The following is a 21,897-nucleotide window of genomic DNA, read 5'->3' as shown; positions in this document are numbered from 1 at the left end:
AATATAATGGAGAGAGACTTACACATCAGCTCCATTGTGTTCTGCTAGCTTCATTTCAGATTCAGTACTTGCTGTCCAAATCAATTCAGGAAATCTACGGAGAGGGGAAAAAAGAAAGCATCTTTAATATAACTTTCCAACTTTGTCAGCTGTTGCAAGTTCATCACACATTTTGCTGTATTTATGTGCATTTTCAAAGCTTCATTACAGACACCAAACCTGCGTGAGACTCTCAGCTTTTACTTAAAAAAGGTTTGTAGAAAAAAACTAGATGATGTTAATTCCTAAGCTTCAAAGCAGAAGGCAAATAAAAACTAAATGCTGGCACGAAGTTGATCTATTTGTCAAACCATTCTCATGTTATTTTGGGAACTGACACACAATTTTTGTACACTTAGAGAGGACAAATAGTTTTTGCCCTCCAAAAGGTCAAGGAAGCTACTCCTCCCCACAGAAAGGACCTACCCATTAGGTAAAATAACAGTTCAAAGGAGCCTGTCAAGAGTTCAGTATCTGCAAAGAGAGAGCAACTTGAAAACAGATATTCCCTCCCCCCACAGATGGGAAAAATGTTCTTCTTCGGTGCTTCTAACCCATGATTTTATCTTTTTATTGGTCAATCAACATGTAAGCAAAGAAATCAAATCAAAGGCCGGTCTGGGGTTTAGAGGAAGAAAACTCTGCACAGTTTGCTTTTCATTAGCTTCCCAAGAAAGAATTTTGTCGGTGGACTAAAATTCTTAAATTGTTATGCTCTTCTAGTCCCACGAAGTTTCAGTGAGGCACAGGAGTGATCATCTCCAGCAGTACTACCCTACTCCTAAAAAACACAGTTTAAGGAGAAACTGTTCAACCACAGCCTAAAATCCCTAGCACTGCCCAGGAACTCCTAACTTCATGCTCTCCTGCTCATATTTCTATTTAGAAACCCCCGGATTCTTCTTTTAAAGGGTAGAAAATGAGGCACTACTTTCAAAGGATGTTAGCAAAACACATCTATGAAATAGGATGGGGAAGAAAAGATTGAAAATATCAACAGATGCAATTATACATACTACAGTGCCATAAGAACAGTTCTGTCCAGAACAATTAAGAAAGTCAGTAGTGGCCTGTACAAAGAGGGAGTTATGCCTTTAAAACACCTTACAATGAACTACTGCAAAAACTTTTGTGAATGGGAATGTATCTTATAAAGGGAGACACACAGGGGAGAAGTTAAATGCCTTCCATAAAGCCAAAGTGAGATTCGGAATAAGGATTGTGTGGGAGACGCTGAGCATGACACAATCTTGTACACCAAAAAAGAAATCACAATAAAGCACCCCCCTGTAAAATGGATTCAAAAGACTTCAGCCAAAGTGATTTGATCCTGGTTCTCCCACATACTGGGTGAATGTTATAATCACTCTTCTAGTAAATCAGAATCTAATAACCACTGCATCTGACCACACAACTTTTTCTTCCCTGCTGGTTTGGTGAATGATGCCTAACCTTTATTTCCATTGTTCTTCTTTTTCCTGAAATAAACATGAAATGTGTTGCCTGGGACCGAACCAAACATCTCAGTCAGTCCCAAATAATTGATTTCTGTTTTTAACTTATAATGATTTGACTGTAGGCCTCTGAACCCACAAAATAAAATATTTTTCACATAATACTAATCAACTAATGAAAATGAAAGACAAGAAAAATACATATCTTTTGAAGTACAGCAAAAGCTCTGTTACCTGGCACTCATGGAGAATGGGGGGTGCCGGATAATCAAATATGCCAGTTACCAGAAAGTCGCGAACAGGTGTCTTTGCCTGTTTGGGCCGTTGCCTCCCCTACCACCATACCTGGTACACCACTTCCCCTCCCTGGCATCAGTATGCCAGGGGACAGGAAGGGGGGCCCTCGCACAGGCTGCTCTGCCCCAGGCCATGGTCCAAAGTGGGACTTCTGGTTTTGTTTTTGCTGTGTTGATCGGCATGCTAGTTAACAGAGCATGTACTGGATAACGCAGCTTTTACTGTATACTAGATTTTGAATGTAATAATAATCAGGCACAATTACTACACATTTCTATTGTCACCACAGCATTAACCTGAAAGTCAATGTTTCCTGCATTTTGTTACAAATTCATAGAAAAGCACTTGAGAATCACTAAATCTAAAAGTGTAAACCTAAGCCCATTTTCCAGTTAAAAGGAGCCCATGGATTAAGTTTCGTGTTTCAGCTTCAACCAGTGAATGTCCAGAGATTATTTGTATATTTAGTAAGGCAGAAAATTAGTGCTTTCAATTCAAAAGGTATTCCTTCAATTACAAATCAAGGGAAGTCTTAACTTAGCAGAAATTTGCACAGCTCCAGACAAAGTAGACATATTTCAGTTGAAATGGTTAGTTAATTTTTGCAAAATGCAACACACATTCAGTTATAAAAATGAATCTATAAAATTGCAAGGAATGATCAGTTTTCATTCCTGTATATCACTATTCAAGTTGTTAGAAAAAAAACAATTAAACATACATTTTCTGGTTCAACTAATAAAGAACATAATATGTAATATTGTTCTATTTCTTGTGCCAGCATCTACTGTGAACTATGATGCAGTTAACCTCAAAGATTAACACATTTTAAAACAACATGCTTGTTTAAGATTTCAGAATAGATTATGTTTTTTTAATTAAATCTAGGACAAGCAAAAAAGTACTCTCTCAAATTCGGGATGTTTTTGTATTCTCTTCATGGCATCCTAACGTAATTAATTCTCCACTGAAGAATACTATAAGATACCACAAAAGAAATTGCATCCAAAGCTTATTCTGTTTTTAAACAATAACACCACAATGGTAACCTTATGTCTAATATATTTTTAAATCTTTACTCCCCAAAATTCATATAAATTCCTATCTTTGAATCACGTAATTACTCAACCTGTTAATGCAGCAGCTGAAATTAACACCTTCCCACAACTGTGCAAATTTCCATTGATACTAATAATGCAGGAATGAATAGCCCTAGTGGAACAGGTAGAAGGCAATTTTACTAAAGAGATGAGGAAAAATTACTAGGAAAAGTTATTTTCAAATAGTGTACAGAATTTTCTGCTTGCTTTTTTTTTTTTTTTTTAAGGCCCCCATACTATTAGAAATAACCATATGTAGGGAACTTAAAATGCCGAGTTATGGGCTCAGTATAGAATTGCCGTTATATTCTATTCACGTTCTTATACATTATGATAGCATCTGATTTTATCTGGCATGCTTTATGCCAAATGTTGAACTAAAACATGACCATAGTGTTCTTCACAAAAATCTTTTTAACATTTTCAGCTGTTTAGGTTATCACTGTTTATGTAAATAGTTTTCTTTATTTTCTTTCAAAGTTCAAAGAAGCAACACAAACTAAATATGCCCCACTTGCAATATGGAATAAGATAAGACTCACAGCCAAACTCAAATTGTATCGCCTCATGCTGGTCAGGGGATAAAAATGAGGAGTTTGCCCCTCTTGTGCAGTTTCCCTGGCACTTGTGCACAAGCAGCAGTAAGGGGCAGCAGGCTGGAGTGTGTTCAGGAAAACAAGAAAGAACATTCATAAAGAGTTCACGCCCTTTAGTCCCAACCTCTCTTTATCCCAAAACAGTTCTCAAAAAGCAGTCTTTCACGCAGTTGTGGAAAACTAGGGGAAGGGAGAAAGAGAGAGTACAAATGCAAGCGTGTAAGAGTTGTAGTGTGGGAACCATCAAAAGAGGATCAGTTATTTTCCCATAATTTAAAGCAGGGGGTTTCAACCTTTTTTAATAAGTGTACCCGCAGCAGCTGGACATGGAATGGGGAGTGGGGAGAATCACCTGCAGCCAGATGCGGAGTGGGGCAAGGTGGTTTGTGGTGTATGGCTGAAAGCAGAGCAGAGGTGCAGGGCGGTGGCAGCAGGAGCTTCCACCGCATGCAAGCTTCCCCCTCACCCCACAACTGACTGGGCGGTGCCTGTGTGGCCTGCAGAGGGGCACTGCTGCCCTTGCCCCACCCTGACCATGTTCCTGGGAGGCAGCAGTGGGGGCTGGTAAGTGGCAGTGCTCCATCCTTGCCGGGCCGGACATACCCTCTAGGGCCTTCCCATGTACCCCCAGTTGACAACTTCTGAGCTAAAGGTTTCCTAACAGCATTATGGCATATATCTCTGTGGTTCAAAGATATTATTTACTCCACATTTGTCTAATTCCTCCCCTTCCCTCCTCCTGCTTTCTTCATTCGATAAATATCAAGGGTGAATTCTGATCTTTTTCAACTATTCCTAGTGGACCTGTTGTAAGCCTCAGTTATATCATCTGTATTACAGTATAGTAGTGCCTCAGGGGTTCAGACAAGGCCCAGGGTCCCATCATGCTAGCTACTACACAAATATGTAACAAGCCACCAGTTCCTACCCCAGGGAGCTTGAAATCCAAGCTTATGACAAGACAAAACAGGTGAGTGGAATAAACAGGATGAAGATTTTAGGATCCTTTTATCACAAATCACAAGCTTCAAAAACATGATTATCTAAATTGCTCATCCCAGAATCTTTTGTGGGGATGTAATTTCATTTGTTTTCCATTTACTTCACATTTTGTCTACACTATAAAGGAAACCTCCCAAGCTCACAACATCTGTTAAACTACAAACATGCTAGCAATATTGGCAGTCTGGCTGTGGATGGTTCTTAGACTCTAGCAGGAAGTTTCCACACCGTGTCAGTTATTCTTTTTCCCAGCAGGTCAGTCTTCCATGCTAGAAAGGACCACACTTCTCATTCAAAAAAATCAATCAAAAAATAATCTTCCAGGTCTTCTTGCCTAACAAAGAAGTGACACCAATGTGTATTTCTACTTCGTTGTATCTACTGCATAACGGTCTAGGTTTCCCTTACAAGTCTTTCTGAAAAATAAACTCCATGTTCAGTTATTCTCAGAGAAGACTTCCCCCTCTTCCCCGCCTTTTGAAAAAAAAAATGTTTAATACAAGTTGGCAGGAGCAGACAGACGTTCCCCAGACTTTTGTGCTGCCCCAACCACACCCCATAAACCCCTAGGTTATGTGGTCTTATCTTTCAAGTGAAACACTGCAGACTCTTAAAGAGAAAGAGAGGGGTTATGGTCACTTTTCCTTTCTTTTATAGCACATAAGGGATCCTGAAATCTTGTCTGCTTTAAGAGAAGCAGCCAGGATGGCTTCCATCAAACTTCACAACACCATTCATATGGCAGGAGGGCTCACAATCAATGCCACACCCCCCTCAAGCATCCTCTATTTTGACACTTGGTCTCTTGTACTATCAGAATTCGAAGCACAGAAGAGAGAGCAAGGGAAACCCAAGCCTATGGCCTACCCCCCTGCCCCCCCAGCAGAAAGACCAGTAACTTCTGCAGACAACTCTGTGCCTCAAGGGTTGGACTCTTAAGCCCCCTCCAGACCCACTAGTGAGTTCTGGTAGAGATCGTCTCCAATCCCTGCCGCCCCCAAGAGCAAAGTACCGAGGAAGGGGGGGAAAGAGGAGACGGAGCTTCGCAGCCCACATTGGCCATGCGACTTCAGCACACTGAGGGGTTAGCACTGGCGCGAGGCCGCCCCTTCCTGCACGGGCCACCGCGCCCTTCAGCCGGCCCGCGCGGGGGAGACGGGCAGGAAGCCGGTGCCCAGCGCGGCTGTCAGCGCCCGGCCTCCCGAGGGGTCCCGCCCGTCCGGCTCCCGGGCCGCACCTGACGCCCCTCCGCGGGCCATCTTAGCTGGGCCCGGCCCGGCCACATGGTCACTCCCACAGCGCTCGGCGCGGGCGGGGGGGCGAGCTGGCCCCGTGCGGCAGGGCAGGGCAGGGCAGAGCAGGCGGCGCCCACACAATGCGGCCGGGCCGGGCCGGGCCGGGCCGGGCCCGCCACACAATGGGCGAGCGAGCCCCGGCCCAGCCCGCCGCTTCCTGCGCCCTGGCCGCACGTCTCCGGCGCGGAGCCCGGGCCAGGGCCTGGCGCTGCGGCTCGAGCAGCGGCAGACGGCGGCGCGGGCAGCCGAGTCCCGGCAGCGGCAACCCCGACCTGAGCGCCCCGCGCCAGCCCGCGGCCCCGCTCACCTCGCCCGCCCGGCCGCGCCCGAAGGGGTTCCGGGGACGGGTCGGGCCGGGCCGCCCCATTCATCAGCCGGCGCTTTGTCTCCGCCGCCGCGACGCTGCTCAGCCTGCCCGGCTCGGCCGCCGCCGCCTCCACTGCGCAGGCGCGGAGCGGCGCGGGGCGGGGCCGGGCACGTCGCGGAGCGGTCGCACGCACGGCGCGTGACGTGGCCCTGGGGAACGGCCACAAAATGGCTGTCGCGGCACTAGTGGGGGGAGGGGTCCGTCCCAGGGTCGCTGACGGCGCGAAGAGGAGGGGCCCTGGGTGGGCCGTCCCGGCGCGGAGATGAGGGGCCGGTAAGTGCGGGCGTCCTCCTGGGGGGGCTGGGACTGTACTGCTCTGCCGGGCTAGGGGGAGGGCGCTTGCAGCACTGCACTGCACTGCACTGCACCGCCCCGCCCCGCCCCGCCTCGCCTCGCCTTTTCGGAGTTCGCGCCTGTTCCCTGCGCCTTTCTTCCACCTGAGCACGTTGTCGACCCGGGTCCATAAAACGTGTGCCCTAGTGCCCCGATTCAGGGCGACAAGTACCGGTTGCTAGTTTGTAACCCAAAGTTGCTACAACAACAACAACAAGATGTAGGAAAAGATGCTCTCTCATAAAACGCCTACCTAAGCTTTTCAGTTCTTACAAAATCGTAACTGATGTACCCGGCTCCCCTGGATGAGGTTCAGATGTTGGAGAAGCTGATAAGGATATCTGAAAGACTAGTAACCGCCTTTCACAGTAGCCGAGGAGTTTGCTTTGATTAGCACATCTGGCGACAGATTCAGAAGTAGTTTTTAAAGAAAAAGTAAATTCTCTGTATGTACTTAGCTGCTGTGCGAGCTCTTGCCACTTACATCTGTGATGCTTTCAGTGTATTTATTAACAAATCTAACTATCAAACACCAAACTTGATGTTCTGAAGATCCATCCACTCCCCTAGAGCAGTTCCCAAACTCTGACAGATAGCCCACCAGCAATTTAAAACAGTGCAACCTTAAGTACCACCAGCAATGTTTTCAGTTCAGACTTAAGTACCAGTATTAAATTGTTGTCACGTAAAATAATTATAACAAATCTGTTAACACATACCACTGGCAAGTTCTCCGAGTACCACTAGTGGTACACATACCACAGACTGGGAACCGCTGCCCTAGAGTATTTCAAAAGACAAGTTGGCAGGACTTTCTTAACCCAAGTCCATGTCCATAAGAGCCAGGTGCTTCCTTGCAGTCTATGACCATTCCTTTATGTTTGAGTTGATGCTAAGCTTTTATGTCTCACTATAAATAATAGCTCCTCTTTTTTTTCTCAGATCTCTTCTGCTGAAGAAATGTCATCTATTCATCTCTCCTTTTAGAGTTTTAAATTTATTGCAAATTTCTTCGTAATTCTTAGCTCCTAGAGTTGTATTTTCCTTCAGATGTTCCTCGAACTTCCTGGTCTGGAGGCAGAAGACGATATTTTTTTTAATGGCAAAATCCAATGATTTTTGCCAGATTTCTAAGTAAGCACCCTTTTTTTCCTTCTCCCTTGTAGAGCCCCAACACTGCCTTGATAGGACAGTTAATCTTTTACTTAGTTTCAAGAGGTTTGGGAAGTTTTAAGCAGTGATTTTGGGGGGGTGTTCACTTCTCTTCTGGGTCTTTGCAGTTAATTGCAGCCACTGGAAGATGAGTGAACATTGATCAATTCCTTTTGACACTTCTGTTGCAGAGTTCTCAGGAAGGTTCAGTAAGCTGTAACTTTTTCTACAGTTTGTTTATAGGCTGTGTTGAAGATATTAAAATCTCTTGAAACCTTCATAAAATAGGTGTGGGCTTTTTTTCCCCAAATTATTTCCTAGGTAACTGGGAAGAAACTCGCTATATAGTCATATTTCTCCATGGCTGAAATAGCTTGACCCTTTTTTTCTGTGTTGCACCAATATACTGGAAGTCTGGGACAGAAAGTGGAACTTGGATGTTTTGACAAGATTGTTATCTAACACGGGGTGGGGGGGGAGTTATCCTATGCTCACAGTCGATATGAAGCTTTCCTAAAATAAGAATGTAGTGATTTGTTAGTCTGTCAGTGGAGAAAGAGTTAACCATGAGGTGATGAAAAGGCTCCAAACTGCAAGGTTTTAGTGATAAAGATGAAGAAAGAAAAGCAGAACATTTGTATCTACACTTGTGACCTGGTAATCTCCTTGTGGGAACCTATTGTAATTTAAAAACTTAAATGAAACACATACAAAATGCAAAGAGTGTAGTTCTGTTGCCATTGAAATAAATGGCAAAGCTCTTACTGATCTCAGCTCTGGAGCACTGGGCTTTAATTATGGAAAACCACCTATATACTTAACAAACACCTTTGGGACACTTAGCATCTGCATGCAAGAAGTAAGCTCTGAACAGGATTCAGACAAGCTACCAGTATGGGACTTGGAGGAGAATTGCACCAGCATACTTTGAAAAGATTAAAGTGGGTTTTACATTGCCTTGTCTTAAAAATAGTTTGTCATACCCAGGTAGGATTTTTCCCCCCCAAAATTTCTTATCAAATTCTAGTTCATAACTAATTTGGATATAAGAAAATCTGATGATAGTGGTTTAAATTGTGTGGCGTTTTATACAGATGGTGATAGATTATCCTAATTTGCCTTCTGACCTTAAAATTTGTTAATCACTTTTGAGAAGTGACTCATTGAATTTAGGATGATTAGAATGACCCTACTGAGCTAAGGTATGCTGGTGATTTGATGGTCTGATGAACTTTAAATCAGTTTCCTGCTGACAAATTTTCTTAATTCTGACTTCTTCTCTGGCAAGTCCTGCATAACAGCCAAATTATACAGAATTAGTTTTTCTCCATTCAGTGCTATAGAACTCTGAGACTCCTCAAGTGATCTTAAGTCATCTTTCTTTTTCCTTCTAGCTTTTCCTTTTCAGCTTCTATGCCTTATTTCAAGATTCCTGTCGAAGATTTACCTCCCTTTGGATGTCATAGTCTGTGGGACCTGTTGTTGCTATATTCTTTATAGTCCTGATGCAAATCATAAAATTATTTTGGCACGTGGGTCCTGTATGTCTTTTAATACCCTCAATATGTGATACGGAATGTGTAGAAGTAATTTTGAAAGGCTAATTCTGGAATCTACTAGGGGTGCTCCTTGGAAATTTAGGAGCTTTGTTGGGTTGTCCTCATTTTTGCCTCCCAACAGCTCTCAGTATGTGATGTGACATAACACGTTAAAAAATTCTTAAAATCTTGATGAAATTCTGATTATTTCAGCAACAACCTCTGTGATCTATTAATGAAACTAATTAAATAAATAGGGAAATGCACAATTAAGTAAGCTGCATACTCTTCTGTTTTCTTTTACTTCATCATCAGAAAATTGGGCAACATGATCCTAAACAAACACTGGTGCACCTTCTGTGGTGCAAACCATTAACCTTTTTATCATTGTTCAGTGAGTAGCCATAATCTCCTATTTACTGCACCTTATTCAGACCCTGCTCTGAAGACACGTTAATTTTCATATTAGGTCTTCTGCTCTCATCACTTTAGTATCTGAATGCTTCACAAACATTGGTGCTTTATCTTGACGCATATGAAGCATGAGGAGGTCTTATTACCTTCTCCCCACTCCCCCTGATGGATTGTTTAGGCACAGAGAGGTTAAAATAAAACTTTTCTATTAATCTGGGATGGTTAATTTGAGATTATTAGGATATAATTTTTCCAAGTACTTGAAAAATGATACCTTTCCCATTGACTTCAGTTTGGGAACTGTGGGTGCTCAGCACTTCCACAGGTCCTGTTCCAGGGCATCGATTTGGACATCTGGAAAACAAGGAAAATTAAATTGCTAACCACCCAAGGAATGTTTTCTTTAAGGCACTTGCTAGGTAGCACATTAGGGACTCTGTGGCAGAAGTAGAATCCAGCTCTCCAGGTGACTATTCACCTGCCTTAACCGTGAGACAATGCAATTTTCTTTTTACTCACTGCACACCTTCAGGGTAGTCTGTACCAAACCCACAATATTTACAAGACTGAGAAAAGGGTGGGGGATGTCCTCTGACTGGATCCTGTTTTTGTTCCTTGGTTACCTCATGTTTGAGAAAAATTCCTCTGGGAAGGATCTCCTGGTTCCTTGGACCAGTATTTATTAATCCTAGGTCCTGTCAGGGTCTTTGCTTAGTGTCTCCTTCTAGATCTCTTCTCTTGGACATCTGACTTCCTTTTCCTTTTGTATCATCATTTGTTGCACAAATACCCACCGGTTCTAGGTAGGCCTAGACCCTCGACCAAGATTTTTCATGATGTTCCCCTTGCCACTTGTGCATGAAATAAAATCAGGGTCCTACTAGAAACACCAGATACTTTCATTGCACATAGTGTTGATTCATCCCCAGAGCATGTACATCTGTATATTAAATGAGGCAGATCTGGAAAAATGTGTAATTAAAAACTATCAAAATGTATATGCACAAGGAAACATGTTATGGACAGCCTTAATTGTACATTCCTTAATTCTTAAGTGCTTAAGGTTTTTTTTAATATGTGGGTGTTTGTATGTTTAACTTCCTAATATTTAAAAGAAGCAAAATGAAATTTGTTATATTTACATTTTCCACTCGAGTTAATGAATGAATGGTTTCGCACACATTTGCCAAGAGCAAATTGTAAAACACTCATTGGCCTGTTCTCTTGGGTTTGCAGGAGAATGGGCTTTTGAGGACACTAACTCTTAGGAGTTTCTCTTAAGCTTGTACCTTTCTCTGTTCCCTCCAACCTGTTGCCATTATCTTTTTGCTGCCCTTGACACCTCAGTCCCATTCGCCTTGCTTTTCTATTGTTAATCTGTGCTTCTCAGGCACTTATTTCCTGTCCCAGCCTTCTTGTCTACCCAGTTGTATTTGCTCTTCAGATTTGCTAGCGAAATCTCAGTTTCTCAATTCCCAGCCTCTTTTATCTTGCCCCAGTCTCCTTGGCCAGGCAATCTCAGCTTCTTGCTTCCCTTCCTTATTTCATCTCTCCTCTCTCCTTTGTGGCTCCCCACCCTAGCCTTCTCCCGGGGCCCCTATACCTTGTTGCTGTAGTCTTTCTCTTCCCTTGCTTCTTTCTTAGGCTGATTGCCAGTTCCAATTCTGTTTTCACATGCCCTCATGTCATATTTGTCTTCTTTTCCCATCCTAGTTCACAGTCCCAAACCCTTTGTCCAGTGACTCCTAATCTCTCCCTTACTCCTGGGTCTCCCATTTCCATCTTTTAAATCCTGATCTTCTCACTTCTCACTAGCCTCTGCTCCTCCATGCTTGGGTCTGAGTCCTTATTAAAATATGTTCTTTTCCATTTCCCTGGCTCAGCTTGCATTCAAATTAGATGTTTTCCCAGACATGCTCTCAAGGTGCCAACAGGGTTGGTCCTACAGAGTCCAGAAGAGACAAGCTTCTTGTATCCTAATCATTACCTGGAGCAATTGGAGGAAGTCACTGCAAGGAAGTCTAGTTTAGCTTCTGTAGCCCTCTTTTTCTCTGGGATTTTGCTCTCTTTCTCTGTGGGTTGGCACCTGCCTGGTTCAGTGACATGGAGGAACTGTGTGTGTATGGAGCATGCTAGGGTATTCTGTCAGAATGACTCATGAAGAGTCTGGTCAGTACAAAGAGTAGTATGAACATTGTTAGAAAAGATGGAGTATTCACTTTGGTTTGTACCAAGATCAAAGTCTACTGAGCATGTACACAATTTAAAAAAACAACAAAAATAGATTTGGTGGATTTTTCCAGATAGCAAAAGGGATATTCCCAAAACAAAGGCATGCCTCTTCCAAGTATCAAGTAATAGCAAAACCATGTGTAGCACTCCCATGTTGTGGACTTACTAAAAAAAAAAAAAGGTTTCCAGAATGTTTTCAGCAATGTAGTATATTTCCCGTTACCTTATTACCAGAAATAGCTGCCCTTTTTTGGTGTAGAGAGAAAGGTAGTAGTTTCAACTTAAACAGTTAAGTATGGCAGGTAACTGAAAATGTTCTTATAATTTTGAAGTGTTGAGCAGTTTCACCTATAAGCTGCTCTATTGATTGCACATGTAGCATTTATAGGCAGCATAAATTTGACATTTGTCACTTATGTCACACTTGAGAGTTTTCCTGTGTGCTGTATGTACTGTTATGCAGGATTTTGATTAAGTTTGCAAACAGGTCTGATCTCTGAATTGTTTGCTCACAAGTTAACAAGTGTCAAAGGTATCTCAGCCGGTGTGGATCACTATTTCTACATAAACAAAATAGCAGAACCCAGAAATCCTTCAGGATTCACAATTCCTGTAAACTGTATAGAACTGAAAGGGTCCATTGGTATTGTGATGGAGTTACAGACTTGACTATCTAGTAGAATTCTGAGGTAATAGAAATAAGTACTTTCAAATATATTTAATAGCCTGAGTACTTGTTGAGGCCAGTTAAAGTAATTTAGAATTGTGGATCACTATTAATGTGACATTAAAATAAGGGAAATTTTACATACATTTTTCTCATATTTAAAACCTTTCAGTTCATAAATCCTGTTTGCTGCTTTCAGCCTTTCCCCCAGAATACATTTAGGTGGAAGAACTATCATAAGAAATATCATGATCTGTTTTCTCTGTTTAAAAATCGCAAATTCTCTGATTAAAACCCCTCAAATCCATGTTTTTCCGTGATTAAAATGAAACGCCACTATACATGTAGATATCAGTTGAACACAATGTTTTATTGATCTGTTTACAATTTTAAACAATTTGGAAGCCTGCCACTGTCTCAATCACTGTAATAAATTTTAAATACTTACAAATGTTAGCAGTTGGTTTGGGGTTTTTTATCATGGAAAATCAGAGCTTCCGCTAACCCCTTCATTCACTAGGATGCCGGTTTGGCTATGGCTGTCCACCCCCATGGTGCTTTGTGTTGCTGAACAGCCCTGACATGCTGATGGCCTGCCCATTCCATTGCCCCTCACTTCCCGCCCCCCAGCTCCTCCATCCCTGCTGGTGCCCCTCAAACCCCACCCACAAGCCCCCACCCTGCTCCAGCCGTGCTAGAGAAGTCCCCCAGCTGCTAGGACTAGGTGGCCAGAGACCTGGGTCTGCAGCACCATGCACCATGCAGCAGTGCCTGAGCTTTGGCTGCTGTGGGAGCACAGAGCCCAGCTCCTAATCTCCCACAGGTGGCACAGCTGAAACAGCCGCGAGGGTGGGGGGCAGATGCAGGCTGCCTACTGGGCTCAGACTCTCCTGCTGCTTTTCCCTCCAGGGCCTCCATGGCCCAGTTGGCAGGACCCAGCGCTGCATGGCAGAGCAGGGCCAGGAGGGGAAGCTAGTTGCTGCCACAGTGATTCCCGCACTTTCACAGAGGAGGTGCCCCCTGCCCATCTGGCAGCAGTGAGGGGCATAACTCTGTGCTGCTGGGTGGGCAGAGGGTGCCTTGCCATGATGGCACAGAGCTCCCAGCAACATTCAGTTGCCCCGCCCCACTCTGCCCTCCTGTGCCAGGTCCCACCTGCTGGGCTGTGGAGGCCCCACGGGGAAGACAGCAGGACAGACAGCCCCAAGCATGCAGCAGGCATGCTACCCCCCGCACAAATCTGGGCTGCCCCCCATACCTCCCCCTGGGAGTGTGCACAGCAGTGGGGAGCTAACCCCTGTGGACAAACCACCCACAGCCCTGTCCTGCTCCCCACCTAGGCTTGGCAGCTGCGCTTTTCAGCCCCGGGCTCCAAGTCCCACCTACCACCCTAGCTGGGCAGTGCCCCCAACCCTGCCCAATTCCTTCACTGTGGGTGCCTCAATTCCTATCCCCCACCCCCTGACTTACCTGCAGGGAGCTGCTCTCCAGGCTGCCTGGTGGTCATGTGCTGGTGTGAGCATGTACTGTACATGCACATGGCACCCTCTGCCTGACCTCCCTCCCCCCTGCCCCTTGCAGGCTGAACTCTGCCAGCCTGAAAGGAAAACCCACCATTTCCTGCGTTTTTCTCCTTTGAAGGAGAAAATCAAGGTTTTCCTCCTTAAAAGGAGAAAATCCAGATTTTACTGTATTTTTTCCATGGCAAACAGAAAACCCAGATCCCTGGTCAGAGACATAGATACATGAAACAACATGATATCTATTTCACTCACACACTCATTTATGTTGTGTTTATTATATTGGTTAGGGAAGGGAAATTCAGGTTTTATTTTCTTTATAGATCCTCATGTGCAATGAATGTGAATTGTTTTTGCCATGCTTGGGACTCTTTGGTGAAACACTGTCTATTAGGGCTCCAGACCAGAAGAAAAAAATCTGCTCTATGGTTGTATCCTCCCTTTTTTTCCAACATACACACAGCACTTCATTTTTAACTTTTTTATCAGGCCCTAGCTCCTATTTTCTGTCTTAACTATGATGTCCACTTATTCCCCTTTATAATTGTTGCCTGTACTGGAATTTTGGGTTCTGTTCAGTAAATTTAGCAGTTAGTACCAAAAGTAACTTATTGAGAAGAGCATAGTTTCATAAGGAGAACTTCATTTTTCTTTAGTTTACACTTTCATTCTGTCAAAGTCAATAGTCACTCATTTAAATTCTCAGATCTACAAAAAATCCCTTGGGTTCCAGATTACTTTACTCATTTATCCTAACCAACAGAAAACAGAGACTTAAAAATCTGACTTTGTGAGAAGTTCTGTTTGGTATACAGTAAGAACTTTTCTTATGAAGTTTGGCCTCAGAGCTTCTTGCACATACAATATATCACATACCAGACTCAGGATACAACCATTGCATTTCTGAATAATAATACTGCTAGTGACACAATGCATAGAAAGTTTAGGGTATTCTTCAATGGTAGATGAAGCATGCATGCAAAGTCCCTTCAGTCTTCCTGTTTGGCTGTGACTGACAGGTACTTCAGGGATAGATTGTGGGCTGATCTGTATTATCTACAGATACCGATGATTTTTGCTCCTCTGTATCCTTGAACTGACTGTGAATCAATTGCTGTTGAAAGGTTCCCTGTTTTAAATCATGGGAAAGTCTGTGCAAATATTGACAGCAATAGGATAATATCATATTACGTGGCAAAATGAGGCCTAATCTTGGTAATCAATGTTAGGAGGTAAATCTTGGATTACATCATCATCACTGCATCTTCCAGCAAGGCAATATATTGTAATCAGCTTCAGTTGAGAGTACAGAACTTCAACTGAGTGTTCTTTCAAATTGTTGAAAATAATATGCGTATTTCACAAATGGGGAAAAACTATGTAATAAACTTTTTCCATAACAAGGAGAACTTTTAGGCTTGAAGTATGCACAGCAATTACACACACTAACTAATTTGTGTCTATAGAAAGCCATACATAATTTTAAGAGTTACTAATACTAACTAAATGACCATAGATGCCTGCATTTTATATACATTACAGCTTCCAGCATTACTGCCTCTGGTAAAGTGGCACTACTGGTGAATTATTCATCTCTTTTATTGTATACATTTAGAAAAATACCTATTCAGTTACCTACTTAGCAGGTGCAAAACTGCAGTGAAGCATACTTTTAGGAGACTACAAGCACAATAAAAATGAATGCTAATTCTCACAATCTTCCCTGATTAATGTGGTAACCATAATATGTAAATAAAGGATAATTGCTGTGAACAGTGGAATGAGAAGAATACAGGCTATCCAGGAGACTTTTGTAATGAAACTAATAAACTTGCTTAAGAATGCCACATTATTGTCACTGCCTGCATCAATGTACTAGTCAAGTTCCAGATTCTTTATCGGATAATTTAGAATAGTGAATTAAATATTCTTTATATATGCTGTATTAGTTTGAGATTCCTCTCATATATCTAATTTAAGTGTCTCACTCTCTTAATTGATATAGTGAGGAAGTTCTTGGAGGAGTGGCATTGTTCTGGGCTTATACTGGTGTTTCATTTATTTGGAGCCTGATCTACAGCCTGTTAAATCAATGAGTCTTCCCTAATGAATTAGAAATTACTTGTATTGATTTGGGTGAAGGAGTATAAACGAGAGTTTTAATGAGTTGCTCTTGAAGATTAGCATACCTGATTTTCAAATTATGCAAAGATTCGATTTTTCCATAAATATCTTCATTAAAAATAAACAAGGCTGCTAGAAAACTGATAAGAAGGATTATAGGTACACAGGTATGAGTTTTCAAAAATGAATGCCTAAAAGTAGATTTCTAAGTTCTCATTAAGTACTCGATGTTGTAAAAGTGCTGAAGTGCCTTGTATATTCCATTAAATTGATAGGAGATGCAAGGTGTTCAGAACTTCTGGTTGTTCAGCACTTCTGAGTATTGGTTGACATCTTTTTAAGATCATGGCCAATATCTTAAAGGTGGTAAAATGTCATTGATTTGATTTACCTGATTGGATGTCAGTTCTCCTTTTGCTGATTTTACAAAGGAGTGGAATATCTGAGGAATACCTGTGAGGAACCTGGAGTTCTGGAGTACAGAAAGTTAGATTTTTTTTTTCATCCTGTTGTGTTAATGCAGCAGTCATTTTGTCCTGTAGTATTTGGACAGAATAGTGCATAGTAATACTGGATAGTATAGTAACATCCATTTGGAAAGGTCTGTCCATTTTAAATTCTCTTTTAATCCAGGACACCCTTCAACATTTCCATGTTATCTTGTGCCTGTTGTCATGACCAGAAGCAAAGTCAGGTTAACTCATCCCTGCTCTTTTTTTGAACACATGCTTTGTGAGCACTTTCCACTGTCTGTGATGGCTCCAGTGCTTCCAAGGACACTGAAATAAATGAGAAGAAATGAACAAATTAATAGATTAATAATTTACCAATCCCTTGCAGCGCTAGAGAGTGGAGACCAATATCTAGATGGGGTTATTGCAGGGCCCTTGGCATGGCTTTACGAGTGCTCGTGGTGCTCGGGCCAGGTACCAGATGACTAGAAGATAGCTAACGTGGTCCCCGTCTTCAAAAAAGGAAAGAGAGAGGACCCGGGCAACTATAGGCCCGTCAGTCTTACCTCTATCTTTGGGAAACTCTTTGAGAAGATCCTCAAGGAGCACATCTTTGATGGGCCAGCTTCAGGGATGATATTCAAGGGCAACCAGCACAGTTTCATTAGGGGCAAGTCGTGTCAGACCAACCTGATTGCCTTTTATGATCAGGTCACAAAGGCAATGGATGCAGGTGTTGCCGTGGACATAGTCTTTCTAGACTTCAGCAAGGCCTTTGACACCGTCTCCCATCCCATCCTCATTAAAAAACTAGGTGACTGTGGCATTGATGGCTACACAGTCAGATGGATTGCAGATTGGCTCAAGGGTCATACTCAGAGGATGGTGGTGGATGGGTCATATTCGACCTGGTGGGAAGTGGGCAGCAGAGTCCCCCAGGGCTCGGTCCTGGGGCCTGTGCTGTTCAATTTCTTCATCAGCGATTTGGATGATGGGGTGAAATGCAACCTGTTTAAATTCGCTGATGATACCAAAATTTGGGGTGAGGTGAGCATGCTAGTAGGGAGGGAAAGACTGCAACAAGACCTGGATAGGTTACAGGAGTAGGCTGACACAAACAGGATGTGTTTCAATACTGACAAGCGCAGGGTGCTACACTTGGGCAGTAGTAACCAGCAGCACACTTATAGAATGGGAAACTCCCTTCTTGAGAGCACGGAGGCAGAAAGGGATCTTGGAGTCATTACTGACTCCAAAATGAACATGGGCTGACAACGAGGCCACGGTTGGCAGGGCTAACTGGACCTTGTCGTGTATTCACAGGTGCATCTCAAGTAGAGCCAGGGAGGTGATCCTCCCCCTCTATGTGATGCTGGTCAGGCCACAGCTGGAGTGCTGCATCCAGTTCTGTGCACCCCATTTCAGGAGGGATGTGGACAACACTGAAAAGGTCCAGAGGAGGGCCACCCGCATGATCCGGGGACTACAGGGCAGACCCTACATTGAAAGACTGTGGGACCTAAACCTGTTCAGCCTTCACAAGAGAAGGCTGAGGGGGGACCTGGTGACTGTCTGTAAACTCACTAGGGGGGACCAGAAGGGTTTAGGGGAGACACTTTCCTCTAGCACCCCCTGGCATGACATGGAACAATGGACACAAATTATTAGATAGTAGATTTAGGTTAGACATCCGCAAGAACTACTTCACAGTTAGGGTGGCTAGGAGCTGGAACCAACTTCCTAGGGAGGTGGTGCTGGCTCCTACCCTGGGGATCTTTAAGAAGAGGCTTGATGCCTACCTGGCTGGACTCATTTGAGCCCAGTCTTTTCTCCTGCCCAGGCAGGGAGTCGGACTTGAAGATCTACAAGGTCCCTTCTGACCCTACTTCTATGATTCTATGATACGATCTTCTGATGGGATGACACAAGATAAGCTGTGCCCCACTCCACACAGTGCCTCTCTTATTTCTACCCCGCAATGTACCTGGTAGAGTTTGGCCCTGCAGCAAGGGAAAGAGGAGGGGGGAGGGTGTTTTGTCTTTGGCTGCAGAGAGCACAGCGAAGGCAGGATACTGCTGTGAGTATGCCACCAAAAACTAACTTAAACCTTCCCTGGTGCTGCTTTATTTTTATATGGTGAGTGAGGAGCTGAAGCCTTGAATTTGGTGGGGGTTCTAGGAACAGAGAAGGGTTAACTTAGCTTTTGGCAATGATGCCTAACACCTCCTTTTGCAGCAGTGCACTGATGGAAGGCTGCTTTGCCTTCATTCTAACACTTCCATTTACTTGGTACCCTGGCTCCTGCCACACACAGCAACTGCCCATACCACTTATGGCATGTGTGCTGTGGGTTGGCCACCCCCCTGCTAGGGAATGTAATAAACAACACTATTAATAAACATTATTAAAAAGCACAACACTATTAATAAACACAATGCTATCTCTAACCATGGGCTAGAGATAGTAAAGACATATTGGAATTCACCCTCACAATGCTTAATAAGCAGAGCTTGCAGCAATGCCTATAGTTATGCACCTACTTTTTATTATAAGATCCTGTTTTCACTTGCTTATAATTTTGACAGACTTTAACAACCTCAAGTGAAATTTTCTGTCAGATATTTTCATCAGGCAGTACTTTCCTGAAAATTGTGTAAAAAATGGTGCCCAGATTAAAAAGAAAAAAAAAAATTACAATTGTTTTGTTGAGGAGCTCTAATATGATTTGAAATTTAGCTACCCTTGAGTCAAAGAAATACCTTTGGTGTCCGTATGAAAACCATTTCAAACTTGGTTTATTTTGGAGAATTTAAGCTTCTAAAATTGCTATTTGAACATGTCCAATAGAGGTTTGAAAGGGTTGCCAGCTGTATTCTACAAAGATCCAACCTGGATGCTGTTTAACATCCTCATTAATTATTTGGATGATGGGATTGAGTGCATGCTTAGCAAATTTGCTGACAACACCAAGTTGGGTGGAACTGTTGATTCTCCAAAGAGAAGGGCTAGGATGCAGAATGACCTGAATAGACTGGAAAATGGTCTGCAATCAGGTTCAACAAAGATAATGCAAAGTCCTGCACTTGGGATGGAATAACTGCATGCGTAAACACAGACTGAGGAATGAATGGCTATGCTGCAACATTGCAGAGAAGGACTTAAGGGTTACAGTAGACCAGGGGTGGGCAATTACTTTGGGCAGAAGGCCGCTTATTGAATTTTGGCAAGCCATCAAGGGCTGCATGATGGGCAGCCCAGGGCAGATAAATATTAATTTTCTAAATATTTTAGGAGCTCTGCAGGCTGGATAAAATGGCCTGGCGGGCCACATGCGGCCCCTGGGCCACATTTTGCCCACCCCTGCAGTAGACTATAAGCTGAATATGAGCCAATAGTGTGCTCTTGTTGCAAAAAAAAGCCAACAGCATAACTGAGTTTTGTTAATAGGAGTGTCTTGCCAATCAAGGGAAGTGTTTCTTCCCCTTTATGCAACACTGGTAAGAGGGGCCCGCATCAGGGACACTGCGGAGAGGATCCCTAAGCTCCTCCAGCCCACAGACCACTATCCCATACTTCTTATTCATGTGGGCACCAATGACATGGATCGGAGTGCTCCCAGCAGGGTCATGAGGCGCTACAGGGATTTGGGAGCGGGGCTAAAGGGTCTGGAGGCACAGGTGGTGTTCTCGTTGATCCTCCCAGTCTCAGGCTATGGGCTGAGAAGGGAGAGGAGGATCCACGTAGTGAACCAAAGACTGCGGCACTGGTGTCATCAGGAAAGCTTTGGCTTCTATGACCACAGCTCTTTGGCAAGAGGGCAGTGAGTTGCTGGGAAGAGATGGCCTCCACTTCCCTCTGCTGGGGAGAAGGCTCTTCTCAGCCAGACTGGCAGACCTGCTCCACCAGACTTTAAACTAAGCCCGCTGGGGGACTGGGGGGGACTACTGCCACTGCTGGCCCACTGAGCAACCCTTGCAAAGCCAGCAGGCCAAGTCACTTAAGGGAACCCTCCCCTGCCCCAGCCCTGGTAAAATCTATAGGCAAGGCAAGAGTCCCCAAGGGGACACTTGCCTGCCTGTACACAAATGCCAGGAGCTTGGGGAATGAGCAGGAGGAGCTTGTCCTCCAGCTTAATGCAAATAATTATGACATCACAGGGATAACGGAGACCTGGTGGGACTTCACCCATGACTGGACCATGGGTATAGATGGCTATACCCTGTACAGGAGGGACTGTGTAGATAAAAGGGGCAGGGGTGTAGCTCTCTATGTTAAGGAAAGCTATGCATCCCTGCAAGCTGATGTTGGTGAGCAGGGTGGATGACTGGAGACCCTCTGGGTTAAAATCTGTGGGGAACACAGCAGAGGGGACATAACGGTGGGAACCTACTACATACCTCCCACCCAAAGTCAAGAGCTTGACCAGGAGTTTGCCCAGGAATTGACTGAGGCTGCATGCTCCAGGACTATGGTTGTCATGGGTGACTTCAATTACCCTGACATCTCGTGGGAGAATCACTCAGCAAAATCCGAGCAGTCGCAAAGCTTCCTGTCATGCGTGGAAGACCTCTACCTGACTCAAGAAGTCTACGGGCCAACAAGAGGTAAAGCGCTGCTCGACCTGGTACTTGTTACTGGGGATGACCTAACTGGTGACCTAGTGATTGATGGGAAGCTGGGTGACAGCGACCACGAGCTGACCACCTTCACCATCCACCGTAAAGCTGGCAAGTCAGTCAGCAACACAGAAGTCCTTGACTTCAGGAAAGCCAACTTCGACAAGCTGAGGAGGTTTGTCAGTGAGGCCTTAAGGGACCATGACCCCAGGGGGACAGGAGCTCAGGAAGAGTGGTTGCTCCTCAAGAGAGCGATCCTCAATGCACAAGCTAATTCTATCCCATATCAGAGAAAAGGCAGCAAGTGGGCACAGCAGCCCCCCTGCCTCTCCACAGATCTAGCAGATCTCCTGAGGCTAAAAAGAAATGCCTACAAAGGATGGAGGATGTGATTCACCTCCAAGGAGGACTATTCTGCACTGGTCTGGTCCTGCAGGGAGCAAACGAGGAAAACCAAGGCTGCAACTGAACTCCAACTAGCTTCGAGCATCGAGGACAATAAAAAGTCCTTTTTTCAGATATGTGGGGAGCCTCAGGAAAAGCAAGGGCAACTTTGGACCCCTGCTGAACCAGATGGGGCAACTGGCACCCAAGAAAAAGCCAAGCTATTAAATGGGTACTTGGTGTTAGTCTTTCATCAGTCCCATTGGATGCCCATGCCCACCATGGGACAGGGCAGTCTGGGTGAGGGAGATCCCC

General features: G+C 44.1%; 2 protein-coding genes across 2 annotated transcripts in view; one reads left to right on the top strand and one right to left on the bottom strand.

The window, feature by feature from the left end:
- The window catches only part of ZBED4 (zinc finger BED-type containing 4), a 36,142-nt gene extending 29,905 nt beyond the window's left edge, over positions 1-6,237 (bottom strand). The window contains exons 1-2 of the mRNA XM_090042113.1: positions 6,091-6,237; positions 23-94 (exon numbers count right to left, since the gene is read on the bottom strand). The gene's annotated coding sequence lies outside the window, so the exon portion shown is untranslated. The remainder of the gene's footprint in view (positions 1-22; positions 95-6,090) is intronic.
- Positions 6,238-6,291: 54 nt separating this feature from the next.
- Positions 6,292-21,897, top strand: part of BRD1 (bromodomain containing 1) — a 112,501-nt gene continuing 96,895 nt past the window's right edge. Inside the window, exon 1 of the mRNA XM_090042109.1 lies at positions 6,292-6,423. The gene's annotated coding sequence lies outside the window, so the exon portion shown is untranslated. The remainder of the gene's footprint in view (positions 6,424-21,897) is intronic.

Source organism: Crocodylus siamensis, chromosome 4, assembly GCF_052110815.1.
Source record: "Crocodylus siamensis isolate JL-2025a chromosome 4, ASM5211081v1, whole genome shotgun sequence".
In the NCBI taxonomy this organism is placed as follows: domain Eukaryota; kingdom Metazoa; phylum Chordata; order Crocodylia; family Crocodylidae; genus Crocodylus; species Crocodylus siamensis.
This window is presented reverse-complemented; position numbering and strand designations above follow the sequence as displayed.